Consider the following 5,742-nt stretch of genomic DNA (forward strand, 5'->3'; position numbering starts at 1 on the left):
GCTAAACTGTCTTTTTTCTCTTTTGTAGAAGGGCCTATTTACAACCACAATCAATAATGGATGCAACGCTTGCATGCATTTACATCATTCATGAATGGTACTTGCATCATTTACCAGTGCAGGGCAACAGTGTATGATCTTTTTGTCATTTGTTTGGTCATAAACAAAAAAACTGCAGAAATATTTCATTCTACTGATTCTTCCTATAATAGGAAATGTAACAGTGTTTTGTCAAACAAAGGCATATCTTGTCTTTCTGTTGTTTGACCTTATTTGCAGTTTGCAAACTTGCACTGACAAGGGGACCCCTCAATTGACTCTTCGCTCTCAGTCATCTCACTGAACCCCATTGTTACATACCTTAATGACACACCAGGAGCCAGAAATGGAGTAAAATGGCCCCATTTATTCACATTTTGTTAAATAAATAGTACCTTGCCAGCCTAACCCAAGACAATATTCTAAAGCCAGGATTCCTTACGGGATAGCTACTATGCTCTGCCATTCCTCACTAAAGACTTGAAGGGGCAGATTTACTAAGCTCGAGTGAATTTTCGAAGTTAAAAAAGTTCGAATTTCGAAGTAATTTTTTGGGTACTTCAACCATCGAATAGGATACTACGACTTCGAATTTACTTCGACTTCGATTTGAAGTAAAAATCGTTCGCATATTCGACCATTCGATAATCAAAGTACTGTCTCTTTAAAAAAAACTTCGAAGTCATACTTTGACAAATTAAAGCTACCAAAGTGCAATGTTAGCCTATGGGGACGTTCCACAGCACTTTTCTACGTTTTTTTTGGTCTAATAAAAATCCTTTGATCGATCGCTAAAAATCGTTCGAATCGTTTGAAACTATTTTTATTTGATCGCAGGATTGCCAAATTTGTTGAAAAAACGTTGAATTCGATATTCGAATTTGAAGTTTTTTAATTCGAAGGTCGAATTTCTAAGTTTTCTATACTTCGAAATTTGACCCTTAGTAAATCTGCCCCTCAGTGATTACATCCACCACTGAGTATTAGGCTGCTTCCACCTACATAGAGGATGGCCCCAAACTCTGCTGCATCTCCCACTATAAAAGAAATTCAGCAGCCCTGCTGCCACTCCTGAATCTGCAGTCTCAATGACAGGAAATCCAGGAATGGGCAAAACAGCAAGTTTCATAATTTCCCACATTCTCTCTGTTTTGAAACACTTGTTAGCCTCAAGTCAAATTTGTTTCAGCCCCATATTGTGAAAAGTGGATGGCATAATTAAAGTGATGTTCTGCCAAATAATGAATACATAATGGATGTTCTGCTAATGAAACTATCTGTACCCTTTGTAAGCTATGAGCTATGTAAGTTACTGGGCAGGTTATCGCAGTCTCTGAAAAGAGCTATATAAATGTGTCAGCACTACACACATAATAGTTAATAATCCTATATAATAAAGTTGAAGTGTCTCTGCATCCAGTCCCTGTGTCCGTGGGATTGCGCTACTGCGCATGTGCCCCACGGACCGTCTCTGGCGAATTTTTTTTAGACTAGAACAATTCTGTTTTTATAAATGTTTGACTACATATGTTCTAGTGCCCGTTAATTTAACGGGCTTAATGTCTAGTTAATAATAATAATAATAATAATAATAATATGAGCTTCAGTGAGACCAACAATTTTGGATGCATAAAACAGAGGTTTAGAGAAGTGAATTGTGGGAATTTGCTCATAACTAACTGTTGTTGAAAAACAACTTCTTGTAAATGAAACTATTAGCTGTACACCATCACTATGGGAAAAGCCATGTGTTGTCCATGTTTGAAAAAGTGTTTTTTACCCCAAAACACTGCACATCTACAATAAAGAAGCCAGGGTAGGTCCCTGCTTGTCACTGCCTTGAGTGCCAGTGTATCCTTTCTCCATCTTTGACATCTATGACACCATGAGCGCTTTCTTTATGTATCTCTCAAATGATTTTCTGTAATCTCTTTCTTTCATGGTGTGTAAGCATAAAATGAATAAATGTGATTTTCTTATGATATTCTCATGATATTTCTCAGAAACAAAGCCATGGTAAGCGTGCCTCCTTGATTGTGATTGGCTGCTGTCTGCGGCAAAGGATTTTCCATTTGTCTGCTCAAAATTACTATTGCAGCATAAATGCTGGCTCTGAGCATTTCATCTATATAGGAGGATTAGAGCTGTAAGCTCCAATTTATCCTGCCTTATTTTTATCCAGGAAGATAAGCATTCATGCCTAAAGAGGAACTGTTGCTACTTATATTTAATGGCCATACCTTGGAAATTGGGCATGCTATTAAAATGGAGGCTAACAAAGCAGACTGTAATATTAAAAATATCCAGAAAGAAGCTAAAAAGCATGACATTTATGTTGTGCATTGTACTGCACGTTATGCAATATTTGATTTAGTAGTACTCTCTAGTTCAATTTGTTGCAATGCACATGCCATTCTTCTCAAGTACAAGCCCACAATTATAGCAGCTTATAAGGCATTAAAAATCTGTCTCCCATCAACCAAAATACTGTACTTCTTATTCCTCTGTGCTGTTTGCTTGCCTGTACTCTGTGATAACCCAGTGCAGGGTGTTGCAGATAGGGTTGCCCCCTTTTCAATATGGGGAAAATGGGCTGGGGCTGGGGTAGATGACATTGGGGGTGGTCCAGTGATGTCGGGGGACTGGCTAGTGATGTTGGGGCTGATTACAACAAGCCTTGATAAAGGGCCCAGTAGAGTCCGAAGTGTTGCCCTTACCTTGTATGTACATGGGCTAAATAAACAAAGAATTCACTTGCTTCACTTCAAATCAGTGGGGTCACTTTACTAAAGCGCAGTAAATGCGATTATATTTTTCCGCACGATATCACTGTGAATTTCTTTCCACCAAATTATTCACATCGACAAAGTTTACGAAACGGTTATGTGCTCTGAAATCATTGAGATCAGTTGCCTTAACTATGCTAACGTACCCGCTTAAGTTATTGTTAATTTCAGCGAGTTTCGAATTTTCTGGCGATCAGAATAGATTTGTGAATATTTTTGCTATAAAATAGTCTTAATCTTTGCGATTTTTTTGCCTATAAAATAGACATTTTATGGCAATTTTTAGTGACAGAAATGTGGTTCTTAATTGATAAAACTTTATTGAACATGCTGTATTGACAGCAATACAATAGAAATTTAATATGCTTTTTCAAAACTTGATAGATTGGTATGGCCTAGTTCAGGGATCCCCAACCTTTTTTACCTGTGAGCAACATTCAGATGTAAAAGGAGTTGGGGAGCAACACAAGCATGAAAAATGTTCCTGGGGTGCCAAATAAGGGCTGTAATTGGCTATTTGGCAGCCTCTATGTGAATTACCACCATATAGGAGGGTTTGTTTGTCAGTACACCTGTTTTTTCTGCAACCAAAATTAACCTCCAAGCCATGAATTTAAAAATAAGCAACTGCTTTGAGGCCACTGAGAGCAACGTCCAAGGGGTTGGAGAGAAACATGTTTCTCACGAGCTACTGGTTGGGGATCACTGGCCTAGTTTAATAGTATGATAGATAGTGGGCCTGCCTATTTAATCGGAATAACTCTCTGAAATTACTGTCACTCGTTATTTTCAGTGGATGCAATAACATGCGATCACATATTCTTACGCAAAATAATTCGCAACATAATATTTAACGCAAGTTAGTAAACTGCCGATAACATATTTGGCAAATATTCTGTCTATAATTTATGCGCATATTTTTACTGCGCTTTAGGAAACGGACACCAGTGTGCTGCTGGTTAATTTTTACATTGGATACAGGACCTGTTGGCTAAGAGAAGGTCATCGAGATCAAGCACCTGACACCCATATTGGTTATACACCAGAAAGGGTGAGCACTCCAAACTGGATAAAGTATTAACTTCAATGTCCTGTCCGAATTTCCTAATTCCTCATTCCAAAACTAGGCTGTTCATCCGGACAGGTGGCAACCTTAATTGCTGAACTGGAAGAATGCACACACAGATGCCAGACTGCAGCGTAGAAGTCAGCTTTATACTGCACTTAGCTTAGCTTCTGGTTTTCTAACACTTCTGGTGCACAACAGAAGGAACTATTTTTTCAAACAACTTGTCCACTAGATGTCATTTCACTGCAGTTTATGGAAAACATCTTATACATACATCCCAGATGATAAGGTTGTTTTGGGGAATTCTCCTGTTTATCTGTGGCAATAAATGTGGCTTCTGTCTTTTCCCAGACCTCATCACACTGTTCTGTCTTTCTCATTGCTAGGACTAGCTGAAAGCACAAACAGAACCTGGTAAAGTAGAAAAGAGTTATGCTCTGTTCTAGAGTCCGGCACAGGTCCTGCAACCCAACCCACACCCACCACACCGCCATATTCCCCTACTCTGACCCACTACCCAAACCCACCAGCAGTGAGTTTACTTACTACCCGACCTGGGAACTCAAAAAAACTGGAAATGACAGCACCTTGGTCCGGAAGTGGTGTAATTTTGAAGGCAGATCGGCAGAATCAAGAACTTTCTACTCAAAACCTAAACGCTTTGTGGGTACCCGACCTGCTGCAGGTTTCTATTCTATGCTCCAGAAAGGGGAAAGGGTCTGCTGCAGGCCAGCCTGACACTGCAACATTTTTACAGAAATTTGACTGGGTTTTTAAGGAGAAGTTTGCTAGTTAAAACACTGATGAGCAGAATATCCAGAATACAAGAGTTTGATTTATTAGTAAGGGGTGGGGTGAGTGAAAATGGATATACTACAATATACTGTACAGAATCATGGGCTGATACTGTAAGAAGTGGATTACAACAAAGTGGGGCAAATCACTGCAGCTAATGTACAGAAAAGCTAGCAAACTCACTATTTTGTGATTAGTTGGGACTGTTTGCATAAGCATTGGTAGGTAGATTGTTTAAATGGGGCTTACTATACAGAGTTTTACTTTTTAGGTTTGGGATAAATTGTAGATTTTGCAGGTCTGTCTGCTGAGAACTAATGTTGCCCTTCAGTGACGAGCATTGCTCTATAAGGTGCGCCAATGGAAACAGCACACCTAGTGGTTTCTGGGGGACTCCCTAGAGGGGGCCCTGATTGATGCACATTATAATTAGTAGATATGCTTTAGATTGTAAGCTCTTGTGCCTAGGGCCCTCTGGTCCTATTTTTACCCTGTAACTCTTGTTTCTTAAATTATTGTAAGACTGCTGTTAACTATAGATTAATGTAAAAAGCTGTGTTACATGCTGGCACTATACGGTATAAATAAATGATGATAATGGTCTGGTTTATTTTCCATACACAATACATTGCAAGTGCATCCCATGGTATGTGTTTGTTTGTATGTCTGCTAATACTGTACACAGTGAAAGAGAAGTATTGCTAAAGGGACTTTCTCGATATTCTCTTTAAAGCATTAATATATCTTATGGTATTGTTCCATTTACTCTAATATTCCGTGACTTGCTTATATAAGGGGGACATCTGGGAGTCTGAAGAACTTAATATAAATTGTGCTAATGAAAAGCCTTAACCACATCCCACACTGGGAGCCAATGAAAAGAGGTAACCAACCTTCTCTCACTGTCTTATTAACCCTGACATGTCCAGGCTGCTGCTGGTAGCTTGTCCAGTGGTTACATTTTCTAACAGTAATTCTGCTTGACATTGAGACAGATTAGCAAGTGACCTCCTTCTGAAAAGGATTGGAATCTCAGTTACACTGCAACACATT

The sequence above is a fragment of the Xenopus laevis genome, chromosome 7L (assembly GCF_017654675.1).
Source record: "Xenopus laevis strain J_2021 chromosome 7L, Xenopus_laevis_v10.1, whole genome shotgun sequence".
Classification (NCBI taxonomy): Eukaryota; Metazoa; Chordata; class Amphibia; order Anura; family Pipidae; genus Xenopus; species Xenopus laevis.